Raw genomic sequence first — 13761 nt, 5'->3', positions numbered from 1 at the left:
TGTTTCTTAGAAACTTTGTTGTGAATCGCATGTATAAGAGGGAAGCACCCATACGTGAATTTGGGGGCTCGGACTTTGGGACGTGAGTCCCCCAGTTCCCCGGGCCCTTAATAAAGCACCCACAAAACTTATCTGAGTTGTGTGTCATTTATCAATCGGGCAACAGTTTTCTGGCGACCGCGGCAGGACTCCAAGGGCTGCTGAGGCGGTTCGCGTCCCGATCCACTCCAAGCCGGCACCGAGCACTTCTCGGGGAGTAATCGGTCGTGACCGACACCCCGCGCCTGTTGGACAACTGCCAAGGTAAGCCCGAAGGTGCTTTATATTGGAAAAAGGTGATAATTGGATTTGGATTTGGTGGTTGGTAAAAAAGCCTAGGCTCCGGCCATAAGACGTCTAAGGACGCAGGACCGGAACTCGCCTCCTGTTTGTTTTAGGGAAGGACGGCGAGAAGGTATATTGGTTTAAGGTATATTGGTTTATTTGGATTAATAGTGGAATTAAAGGTTGTAATATGATGTCTTTTAAAACTTTTAAAACCTTAGTGCAAGCCAATGGTAAAATACCTGGAAATACACCATTAGGTTGTATATTGAAACGGTGGAAAAGTGAGGGGTATTATCAAGAATTGGATAAAAGCAAAATGGTAGATTATTGTAATCATTGGTGGCCTGAATATGAGATTGGGGAAGCGGGATGGCCGGTGAATGGTACACTGGAATTGGGGATAATGGAATCTTTGATGCAATTTTTAAGGAGAAATGAGAAATGGGATGAAATACCATATTTGGATTTGTTTTTCGTTTTATATCGGAAAGAGGAATGGCAAAAGGAATGTGGTATTTTGGTTTTAGAAGTGAATGATGAAAGGGAGTGTGTGGGATGTAAAGTAAGAAAGGAGCGTAATTTGTATCCTTCAGTCGAGGAAGATTTGTCTTATTGTATAGCACCTCCAAGGGTTCCGGTTGCTCCTAATGTGCCCCCTGCTCCCCCTGCAGATATAGCTATAAAAACGGGATCTAGTGAGAGTGATAGTGATGGTGGTGATGGTGAAAAGAGTGAGAGTGTTAAAAGAACTCTGTTAGCAGGGCGGACTCGCAAGGGAAGGAAGGGGCAAAAGGGGCCACATTTAATTGTGCCGTTGAGGGAAGCTGTGGGACCACAGGGAGAAAGGATACTTATAAAGGTGCCTTTCTCCCCCGGGGATCTGGTAATATGGAAGCAATCAGCGGGGAGTTATCGGGAGGATCCTGAAAGTGTGGCCAGGGTGGTTAAGATGGTAATAAAGACTCAGAATCCGGACTGGAATGATTTACAGGTATTATTAGATACTATAATGGATTCCACGAAAAAGGAAATGGTTGTTAGAGCCACTCGAAAAAAATGCTGGAGGTAGCGTGGAAGGTATACAACAACAGGGAAAAAGAAACTGCAAAAAGACAACAAGCTAGTATTCTGGCTGTAATGCAACAGGTAGGGGCAGGAGGAAGACCCATTGGGGTCGAGGTTGGGGAGGAGCTAATCACGGACAGAGGGGGTTGCCAAGAGGTCGGGGAGGATTTGGGTTTGCACCTAACATGGGGAGGTTGGATCCAAACCAGTGTGCCTTTTGCCGACAGTTGGGACACTGGAAAAATGAATGCCCGGTTAGAGGAGGTATGGGCATGGGAAACATGGGATTAAGGACAGCCCCAATGGGAAATGCCCCTGTGGGAGGATTCACGGGAGGACCAGCAGAAGTCGCTCAAGCACTAGTTTTGGGAAACTATCAGAATCAAAGCTGACTAGAAAAGGATTTAAGGGTAGTTTTAGAAATAGATGGAAAGAATCAAGAATTTATGGTAGACACTGGAGCTACTTATTCTGTACTCAATAGACGATTGGGACCTTTGAGTGACACAACGGTACAGGTGGTGGGGGCAACAGGGAAGCTAGAGCAACAACCATTTCTACAACCTTTAAATCTTAGGTTTGGGGGAAAGGAATTAGATCACCAATTTTTGTATATGCCAAACTGCCCCACACCCCTTCTTGGCAGAGACCTGTTGTCCCGACTTAATGTGAAAATAATATTTGAAGGGGGAAGGGTGAAATTGGAAATACCTGAGGAACAAATAGCAGGCATTTTTGTGATCAAGGAAGTGGATGCCTCTCCTATTCCAGAAGAAATTGAGCAGGCTGTAGTACCCTGGGTATGGGAGTCAGGGGTCCCCGGAAAATCTAAAGCTGCACAGCCAGTAAAGGTGGAACTAAAGGAAGGGGCCCGACCAGTGAGGATAAAGCAATACCCCTTGAAGCTTGAGGCAAGGAGGGGAGTAGCCCCGTTAATTAAACAATTTTTGGCTCAAGGAATATTACAGGAATGTGAATCGGAGTATAATACTCCAATTTTTCCAGTAAAGAAACCTAATGGTAAGTACCGTTTGGTACAGGACTTAAGGGCTATTAATGAAATAGTGAAAGACATACATCCAGTTGTTGCTAATCCTTATACTTTGTTAACATCTGTATCAGAGGAGTTTAAATGGTTCTCAGTGATTGACCTTAAAGATGCCTTCTTCTGCATCCCACTGGCAATAGAGAGTAGGAAATATTTTGCCTTCGAGTGGGAGAGTCCTGATTTTGGGAGAAAGAAGCAGCTTATGTGGACGAGACTCCCACAGGGATTTAAATGCTCCCCTACTATTTTTGGAAACCAACTGGCCAAGGAGCTGGAGGAATGGAAGATAACCCAGGTAACAATATCCCCATCCTTGTATGTAGTCCTGCAGTACGTGGATGACATTTTTCTGGCTACTAAGGAAAGGGAAATGTGCGTGGAATTAACAATTAAATTACTCAACATGCCTGGCCAAGCAGGGTATCGGGTTTCTAAGGAAAAAGCTCAATTGGTCAAAAATAGCGTTATTTACCTCGGTTGTGAGATCACACACGGGCAGAGACGTTTGGGAGTAAACCGAATAGAGGCAATATGTGCTATTCCTTTGCCTCGTAACCATCAGGAATTGAGATCTTTTCTAGGAATGGTGGGATGGTGTCGACTGTGGATCATGAATTTCGGTCTCCTAGCCAAGCCACTATATGAGGCCTTGAAGCAGCATCGGTTGGAGTGGACGACACAGCAAAAGAAGGCCTTCCAGGAATTGAAGCAGGCACTAAAGGAGGCCCCAGCCCTAGGACTCCCTGATGTGACCAAGGAATTCCAGTTGTACGTGAATGAGAGGCAAAAACTGGCATTGGGGGTCCTCACCCAGAAGGTGGGATCCTGGAAGAGGCCAGTGGGATACTTCTCTAAACAACTGGATTCGGTAAGTTCCGGGTGGCCCTCGTGTTTACGAGCCGTGGCGGCAACAATAATTCTTATTCAAGAGGCCCGGAAATTGACTTTGGGGGCAAAAATGAAAGTGTTTGTTCCCCATATGGTCATAGCCGTTTTGGAGCAAAAGGGGGGTCACTGGCTATCATCCAGTCGAATGTTGCAATACCAGGCCATCCTGAGAGAACAGGATGATATTGAAATAAGGACTACTAATCATGTTAATCCAGCAGAGTTTTTACGCAGTGACCAGGAAGCTGGGGGACTGGTGCATGATTGCGTAGAGGTAATTGAACAAGTATATGCCAGCAGACCCGACCTAAAGGATGAACCATTGGAAGAACCTGAATGGGAACTATACACTGATGGATCCAGTTTTGTCGAGAATGGGACTCGCTATGCCGGGTATGCAGTGGTAACATTGGATCAGGTAATAGAGGCAAAGGCTTTGTTACCTGGAACTTCGGCCCAGAAAGCAGAGGTGATTGGACTCACCAGAGCCCTGTATTTGAGCAAGGACAAAAGGGTTAATATCTGGACAGATTCTAAATATGCCTTTGGTGTGGTTCATGTACATGGGGCGTTATGGAAGGAAAGGGGGCTTTTGAATTCACAGGGAACCAACATCAAGCACCGGGAAGAAGTGCTACAGCTATTGGATGCGATACACAGTCCCAAAGCAGTTGCAGTAATGCATGTTAGAGGACATCAGACTGCGGAAGGAGATGTTTACAGAGGAAATCGATTTGCTGATGTTACAGCTCGGCAAGTGGCACGGGAAGTATGGACTCAAATGGCATTGGTACCGGTAAGAACAAATCCGGCTACCCCATACCTGAATCAGGAGCCCAAATATTCAATAGAAGATGGAAAACTAATAAACTTGCTAGGGGCACAGAAGAATCAACTTGGGTGGTACGTTACACCAATGGGACAAATAGTGGTACCTACCCGCATAATGAAATTTATTTTGGAATCAGAACATAATAAATGTCATTGGGGGGCAGAAGTATTGGTAAAATTTTTGAAGAATGAGATAATCTCTAATCAGATGTTAACAATGGCAAAAAGAGTTAATGCAATGTGCCTAGTATGTTTGAAAAATAATCCAGTAGTTAGGAGACAAATACAAATGGGAAAGTTGCAAGTCGGGCCACAACCAGGAGATTACTGGCAAGTTGATTTTTCTGAATTGCCTAGGGCACAGGGATACAGATACTTGTTAGTGTATGTATGTACATTCTCAGGGTGGCCGGAAGCTTTTCCATGTAGAACTAATCAGGCTAAGGAGGTGGTAAAAAACCTTGTTAAAAGAAATAATACCAAGATTTGGAGTACCTTTAGGATTGTCATCAGATAGGGGTCCGCATTTTATAGCCGGGGTAGTGCAGGAATTAGCACGAATGTTAGATATAACCTGGAATATGCATACCCCCTGGAGACCTCAGTCTAGTGGGCAGGTGGAAAGGATGAATCAAACCCTGAAAGGACAAATCAAAAAGATTTGCTAGGAAGCTAAACTGCACTGGCCTCAAGCTTTGCCTTTGGCCCTACTCAGGATTCGAATTAAACCAAGGGAAAAGGTAGGCGTAAGTCCATATGAGATATTATATGGCAAACCATATCATGCAACTGTATTAAAAGGGGAGGTACATGTGAGTGGGGACCAGGCGATTGCAGAGTATGTTATGTCACTTAATAAGATCTTGAATTCTTTAAGAAATACGTTACAGTGGAATAGACCACTCACGCTGGAGAATTCTGTCCACGACATCCAGCCTGGGGACCAGGTGTACGTCAAGAAGTGGATCACGGATCCGCTACGGGAATCATGGAGCGGACCCCACCAGGTGATGATGACGACCTACACGGTGGTGAAAGTCCAGGGGATGGATGCTTGGATCCATTACACCAGGGTAAAGAAGGCACCGTTCCAGTGGGAAACCCAGATAGTGTCTCCAACCCGGATGATCTTCCGCGCAAAGCCGCCTTCTTAATTATATTACTGCTAGTGATCATGAGACTATTACCCGTTCAAGGGTCTACTCTTGTACAGGTTGAAGAAACAAAGGTTACAGTCATGGAAGGGATGGATGTTCAATTAACTTGTGTTATCTTTGACAGCCAGAAAGTTGAGGCCTGTGAAGTTATTGCAATATGGCAACGGGGGGCTGAAAGAAGCCGAGGCAAGATAGGAGTCGGTTGGGATCAGGATAAACAACAAGGAAACACGGTACTGAATCTTACCAAGGTAACCACAAACGATACGGGAGAATATACATGTTTGGTCAAAATACGGGATAGTTTTGATTACAAAAGAGTGAGTATGAGGGTTTTGCCATGGACAGGGGATCGTGCTGAAAACATAAAGGTTAATCCAGTATCAATGGCAGTGGACATGTGGGATGGGCCACCTCTCAGAATAAATTGTTCCTTCCTAGTAAAATCAAGATATCAAAGGAACCTTTGGGTCAAATGGTGGAAACAAAATAGGGAACTGACCTGGGACAGAATAGAGGACGGGACCAATTGGTGGGGGAAGGAAGGCAAAGGTTGTGGGTGGTCGAGTGTCACTAATCCTAGAATAGGAAATGCATGGTGGAGGCATGACAGAATGATGTTATCCTTACAGAGACACGGTAGGAGTAGACGGGAGGTTAATGATACAATAGAACGAAATACTGAGCAGGAAAATTTAGTGGTAGGATTAATCAGAGATTTTGGGATCATGCAGAATGTGACTAAAATAACAGCTTGCCTGCCGTTACCACAGGCTGCAGGTGAACCAATTCCCTGGGGAATAATACCAGTAACCAAAATGCCTGAAACATTCAAGAATGTTTCATGGTCCTGCCAGTCAGTTCCCAAACCAGTAGATGTATGGAGGGATTTGTGTATGACCACTTGGGCTATGACTAAAGAGGAATGTGAAAAGAAATCCAATCATTATGGTTGGATTCAAAATACCAGGAGGTGTTTAATTGCAACCCCAATAGATGAGCCATGCAATACAGTACGAATAAGAACGAAATCCCAACAAAACGAGATGAGTTGTCAGAATGTCACACAGAATTTTGACACCGGGAATAGTTGGAAGACATTATGGGGACCTAGTGTTTTGGAACACTATAATTACCTTGGGGAAGTACAATGGTGCATCCAATGGTCAGGAGTAAAGAATCAGTCACATTATAGGGCCCTTATCACGTCTACATCTTCCCGAGAGTTCAGACCGCAGAAAGAGGATTGGAATTGTACTGAGGTTTTTACATGTGATACACCGGAAGACCGAATCGGATTGGTACCGGTGAAAATGGCATTAAAGTGGGGATGCGAGTGTAGGGGGTATGATCACACGATTAGCAGAGAGTCCATGGATGGGCCTATAGATTGCAGATATACTACTGTGCATAGCCCTGGAAATCTAGTCTGGGTGTTGGGACACGGACAGTGGACCACACATTTACCTCTAGATGGATCAGTAACACAAATCACCCTAGGGGTTCCCACATTGTGTCCATACTGGAAAGAGAATAGATTGATCCAAAGGAAAGGACTCAGAAAGAGGGAAGAATCCCTAGAGGAGCAGTGGCATGAACCTGGCTCAGGAGTGCAATTTGGATGGATATTAGAGTCATTATTCCCTCCGGTAGTGACATATCGAAACAGGGAAATGCTCAACAATTTGTTAGGACAGACAGAAAGGTTGGCAGCAGCTACTAAGAAGGGATTTAAAGATCTAAATTTGCAATTGCAAGCTACATCAAGAATGACCCTACAAAACAGAATGGCATTGGATTTGCTACTGTTAAAGGAACATGGAGTTTGTGGTTACCTGAGTAGGAGAATAGATCATTGCTGTGTACACATTCCAAATGTTACACTTGAAGTTGAGAAAGATATTTCTCAACTGGCAGAAGTGGAAACAAAAACCAAGGAAATTGAAAGGGAAGCACAGCATAATTAGATAGGAGCAGTATTTGATTCTTTGGGGCTTCACCTGTCTGGCTGGATTACGTCTGCTATACAATATGTACTAATGTTTTAAGTATTTCTAGTGACTATATGGATTGTATATAGATGCCTCTTAGGTGTGATCGAAAAGGAAAAGAGGCGATCTCTCCGGTTGCAGAAGGCGATGACCCGTGGGCGGCAGAATGAAGAACACTCCCCACCTCGTTATGAAGATGTTACTGTCAATACTGTTGATTGAGCATCCTTGCAGCAGGACTGAAGGATGCTCAAAAGGGGGGAAATGTTGGAAAAGAAATGAAATTTAGCAAAATATTTAATTATAGTGAGTTGTGTGTGAACTGGTTTGTTAAAAAGTAGTTTTGTAGCCATTAAAAGTGTGTGTTGGGTTTTGTGTGCTACCTAGCAGGTAGTCTTAGAGATTTAATAAATAATTAAACTAGTGCAAGAAAGTAAGAATGCTAACCTGTCTAGAGGCAGCATACAATGCTCTTAGAATAAGATAAGCAGAGGATTAATGATCTGTTTGTGAACCAAGGAATGTATCACAAGGGGTCTGTGACCAGGCAAGGGGAACGGAGAACTGTTTCTTAGAAACTTTGTTGTGAATCGCATGTATAAGAGGGAAGCACCCATACGTGAATTTGGGGGCTCGGACTTTGGGACGTGAGTCCCCCAGTTCCCCGGGCCCTTAATAAAGCACCCACAAAACTTATCCGAGTTTTGTGTCATTTATCAATCGGGCAACAGTGGAATGTCCTGGGGTGACGTTATGATGCTTGTATCCCCATTCATCTGTTCTGTGCCTTTAAGACTGGCTTTGAAGAGTCGAAGTTTTGTTTGGGTTTCTCTTATCAGGGACACAGAGAGGGGCAGTACTTAGGGCTGTTTTCACTTCTTGCTTTCAGCTTGCTGCTTTGCTTGCTCTCTTTTCTGCTCTCGCTTCTGCTCTGCTTTGGCCTCTGCTTATTAGCTAGCTCTAGCTAAACAGTCCAAATTCCTTCCTGGACTGTTTCTCCTCTCCTTTTCTTCGACCATCTCAAACCTACTCCGGACTGGGACCTGGGAACACCGAGGATTTGCACCGTTTTTGCCTGCAGCAGCTACCCCAGTGCCGGAGGGACTGAGAACAGAGCAACCACCCCCAAAAGAGACTTTCTGATTTTGTCATCTTTCCCAGAGCGGTGTCATCAGGTATTGTTCATTTTGTGTGCTGGGGCGTGCTGTGCCTGAAATAAACAGGTTCTTTCCACCTCTGTCTGAGGAATTTTTTCCCAAACCGGTTGGTAGGAGTGGCCGTGTGGGTTTTGCTTTCTGGAGGGGCCCTCCTTTGCAGATTCTTTAACAAATTTGCCCTAAACCAGGACAGGGGGATTAGTGACGAGACTGCTGGAACCCGGGCTAACTCTCAGAACTCCGAAGCCACCGGAGTAGGGAACTGCCTCAGGATAGGGATTTACCAGAGGCAGAACCTTTAGAGCCACTTGCTCTACTGTGCCAGACACCAGCCACGACAGGGACCAGGCAGAGGAGAAAGGAGGAGGCCCTCTGAGGTTCCACAAGGAAGAGTTTATTCCAGGTGAAAGAAATAGGATAAAAAGCCCCTAGATTTATTGTGCAAGGGGGTTTATACAGATACAAGTCAGGGGGTGCATACAAACAGCTGACCAATAGGGAATCCTCAGGGAGCAGTGAGGGGATTACTCAAGTGTCTGGGGCCCATTGCGGTAGGAGGGTGGAGAGGATGGCTCACATGGGCCCACGGGGCCTCCAGAATAGGGGAATTCCAAAGGGCTGTTCCAGTCAGAGATTGGCCCAAAGGCACCTTCGGGAAGCAAGGGGTTGGGGTGCCGTGGCAGGCAGGGAAAGAGCTGGAACAAGGGGCGGGGAATGGCATGAGGGACAGCTTTGAGGGAGGGTAAAACCCACGGGTAAACCATGAACTTAAACAGGAATCAATAAAATAAATTCAAACTGCAACAATCAAGAGCATCTTCAGAGACACAGCCTGACCGACCAGCAATGGAAGCTGGAAAAACAAAAAGTTTTGCTGAGCAATGGCCCTTTGATGAAGCAAAACATTTACAATCAGGGCAGCCCATTTGTACAGATGGGGGCACACTCTGGGGGTACAGCTGAGGCCATGAGGTCACAGCAGGCTCAGGGGTCACAGCAGGCTGAGGTCACAGCAGGCTCTGAGGTCACAGAGGTGCCAGACCCGGTGGTTGCACAGCAGCACAAGGAGCGAGCAGTCAGTGCTTGGGCACAACTGTTGCGGCAGCAGCAGCGGCGGTGGCAGCAGTGGTGCTGACATTGGGACAGCGGTGTCAGGACAGCGGTGGCAGCAAGAGCTGCGGGACTGGCAGAGGGCAAGGCAGCATGGCCCTTGCTCTGCGCCTCTTCCTCCTGCTCCTCCTGGCCGTGGCCCTGCCTGCCAGGGCTGCCCAGGCTGCTCCGCTGCAAGCGCGGCGAGCAGGTGAGCCGGCAGCCTGGCTCCCCTTTCCCGGGACAGCGCTCCCTGCTCCCCGGGAAGCGCTGGGGATGGTTTTCCCCAGGCCTTGAGGGAGGGTTTCCTCTGGGGGAGGGAGAGAGCCCCCAGGGTCCTGGGCAGCCCCAGTTTCCTCTCCATGCATGTGTCACAGGGCCTGCAAAGAGGGTGCAGAGTGACCAGGAGCCAGCCCAGAGCTCCCCAGGCCCCTGTGCAGTTTGGCCTTGTCCATTCACACCTGGCTCCCATAGCCTTAACCAAGCCCCTGGCAGTGCCCTGTTCCCAAAGGCAGAAGGGGATCCCAACACAACACGGAAATGGTTCTGATCAGTGCTCCCTTCTAGACTGGAAGCATGACACGGGTGTTTTGGAAGGCCTGATGAACCATGTTTTGAAGTTCTTGGAGGATGCTGGAGGCAAGTTCTCTGTGTGCCTTTCCCGAGGCAATAATCAATGTGACAAGAGCTCACTCATAAGCCATTTCCTTTAACATAATCTTAAGGTTCAAGGATTCTGAAAACCTTACCCGGCTCCTTCTGGAGCCCTGAGGGATCCCACAGGATCGCTCTCAGTGGGAGGAAGGAGCATTTTGCTGTCCATCCTCCTCCCGTGTGCAATGCCAGTGCGTCCTTCCGTGTGCGCTGTGCAGCCACAGAGAAGAGCAGAGAGGGGAGGGATCAGGCCCAGGGCTGTGCCCCGGGGTTGAGCCTTGCCTGCAGCCTGAGGATCTCCTACGGTGCCACGGGTGCTGTTCTGTCCTGCCTTTCTTTGCAGATGAACCTGTTGGTGAAGGTGATCTGGCTTCCCAACCCACGTCCCGGACTGAGCCTCTGGGAGATGGTGAGGGTAGGTCAAGGCCTTTCCCCTGAGAGAGCTGCCAGCTCAGAGCCCAAAGCTCGGCCAGGGGGGCATCGCTGCAGGTGCCAGGACAGAGCCATGCACGTGTGTGCCCTCGCCCTGCGCGATCCCCTCACCGCTCCTGCGGCTCAGTGGTGCCTGTGCAGCTGAGCAGAGATGGCAGAAGCTTCTGTGGCTGTTGTGTTACAGATGTGTCTGAAGGGAGGAGTTTTCCGGTCCCTGTGATCATTCCTACACAGAAGCAAGGCTCCCGTCGCAGGGGTGAGTAGTGTGTCCCTGCTGACCCCACAGGCTGAGCCCTGCTTCTCTGGCATCCATTCATGGGAAATGGAACTTCTTTCTCTTAAGGTCCTCTGAGAGGGAAGAACAAACCTAGAGACGAGAAGAAATCACTTGAGTCAAACGACATCTGGAAACAAATACTGGAGATACTGCATAAAGAGAATGGTGAGAGCATTTCCCTCAGCCTTGTCCTGGGGCTCAGCAGCCGGGGTCTTTGGCTGCACATCTGGACACGCCGTGCCCGGAACAGCGGGAAGGGATCCATGGCAGCCTCGCTGCCCCACTGCTGCTTCCACGACCTGCAGGGTTGTTTTCCAGCCTGGCCTGGCTGCAGCTTCTCCCCAGCCTCTGCAGGAAGGCTGACAGGCAGGCAAAACTACACCACAGGCCATGCACACTATGAGATCCCCCGCAATTTCCCTGTCTCTGGGCACATCAGGTGTAGGGCTGTTTGGAAAACGGACCAGTCTGGGACAGTCCCAAAATCCAGGGTGTTTTCTGATCCTTATCCATGCCTTTCTCAACTATTGTCGCCTGAATCTGTCATCTTCTCCATTCCCAATGAGGAATGTTTCCCTCTGATCCAGGTGTCTCTTTTCCATTCTTCAGAAATGAAAGGAGAGCCTGTGCTGAAAGCTGAGTTCCCTGGAGGAAGAAGAGATTCTGTGCCAGCCTCTGCTGCAGGAAGGCAGTCGACGCCAGGCACAGCCACAGGAGGTAATTGCTGTGCCTCTGGGCCTGAGCCCTGCTGAGGCTTGAGCTGCCCTCTCTGCTGCTTGGCACTGCGGGCACAGCCCGGACAAGACGGGCACAGCCCAGAGGAATTGTCCCGAGCAGGCTCAGGGCACTCGGGTACTGAGCTGTCCTGCTGGGCTTCCTCCGTCGGAGACACGTCCCGAAACCTGGGAGCGGCTGCACGGGGTGCCCATGGTGGGGAAAGAGCAGAGGGGCAGAGCAAGGCTCCACTGGGTCCTGACAGGGCCTGGCCATGTGCCCTTGAGGACTGGGCAGTGTCCCAGCAGAAGGAGGGCAGGAGGGACAGAGGGAAGCAGGGATAGCTGTGGCACTGCCTGCTGCAGTTTCCCTCTGGGCTTTAGGGAGGATTTCCTCTGTATGTGAAGGAGAGAGCCCCAGGGCCCTGGGCGGCCCCTCTTTCCTCTCCAGTGATGTTGCAGAGGGCAGGGAAAGAGGCTAGAGAGTTTTCAGGAGCCTGCCCAGAGCTCCTCAGGCCCCTGTGCAGCTCTGGCCATGTCCATTCACACCTGGCTTCCATGGCCTTACCCGACCCCTTTGCAGTGCTGATTTCCCGGAGGCAGAAGGGGATCCCAGCAAACCATGGAAAATGTGCTAATCTGTGCTCTGTTCTAGATGAGGTCGCTGGGAAGGATTCTCCATTAGCTTTGCTGCAGAAAGCTTTGAAGCCTTTGGAGTCTCCTGCAGGTATGTTCTCACTGTCCCACCAAGGAGTAACCATTGACAACCTGGAAGACCAGGAGACAGAAACTTTTGTGACTGTTGAGTTACACGTGTGACTGCAGGGAGGACTTTAGCTGCTCCTCTTCTGCTTCCTGCACGCAAACCCAGCTCCCATCGCAGGGGTGAGTAGTGTGTCCCTGCTGACCCCACAGGCTGAGCCCTGCTTTTGTGCCATCCAGTCATGGGAAATGGAACTACTTTCTCTTAAGGTCCTCCGAGAGGGAAGAACAAACATAGGAACAAGAAGAAATCGCTTCAGTCAAACAACATCGGGAAAGAAATACTGGAGAAACTGCACAAAGAGAATGGTGAGAGCATTTCTCTCAGCCTTGTCCTGCAGCTCAGTAGCTGGGGACTTTGGCTGCACATCTGGACACGCCGTGCCCGGCACAGTGGGAAGGGATCCATGGCAGCCTCGCTGCCCCGCTGCTGCTTCCACGCCCTGCAGGGATGTTTGCCAGCCTGGCCTGGCTGCAGCTTCTCCCCAGCCTCTGCAGGAAGGCATTGGGCATCAGCTGACAGGCAGCCCAAACTGCACCACTGTAGCAGGCTCCAAGCATCCTAGGGCCCCATGGAGGGCCGAGGCTTAAAGACAGGAATTGCCAAGTCATGATGAAGTAGCAAAAGAAGCCCCTGCCTTCTGCCTTTCGGACCCCAGGATATCTCTCTGTAGCCCCATAGGTCACTTCCACTTATCCCCTACTATTGTACAAGTATGGATCCCCTTACACCCCATATATACAGGTGGTTTAGCCCATACTGGAGTAGAGTCATCTCTAGAACCCTTCACAGACCCCTCAATAAACCCTCACTGTGGAACGCCAGGACGTTTCTTCTCCTCTCTTGTAGCAACTGCTTCCCCACTAGCCTGCAAGGCGCCTTAGCAAGCAAAGAGCTGAAACCATAAGAGAGCTGATAATCACTAAAGAGCTGATATCCACTGGGCTTGCTAAGGTAGCCAGCGGCTGAGCGCGGCCTGGGTACTCGGACACTCTGTCCCCATGAAGGACTGAGGTATCCAGCCAGTGCTGCCTGCTCGGGGGCAAATTAGCCCAGCAGGGAACCTGGGACACACCACAGGCCATGCACACCCTGAGATGCCCCGCAATTTCCCTGTCTCCGGGCGCATCAGGTGTAGGGGCTGTTGGGAAAACGGACCAGTCTGGGACAGTGCCAAAATCCAGGGTGTTTCCTGATCCTTATCCATGCCTTTTGCAACTACTGCTGCCTGAAGCTGTCATCTTCCCCATTTCCAATGAGGAATGTTTCCATCTGATCCAGGTGTCTCTTTTCCATTCTTCAGAAATGAAAGGAGAGTCTGTGCTGAAAGCTGAGTTCCATGGAGGAAGCAGGGATTCTGTGCCTGCCT

This window comes from Ammospiza caudacuta, chromosome 12 (assembly GCF_027887145.1).
Source record: "Ammospiza caudacuta isolate bAmmCau1 chromosome 12, bAmmCau1.pri, whole genome shotgun sequence".
NCBI classification, from domain to species: domain Eukaryota; kingdom Metazoa; phylum Chordata; class Aves; order Passeriformes; family Passerellidae; genus Ammospiza; species Ammospiza caudacuta.
Note: the sequence above shows the minus strand (reverse complement) of the source record.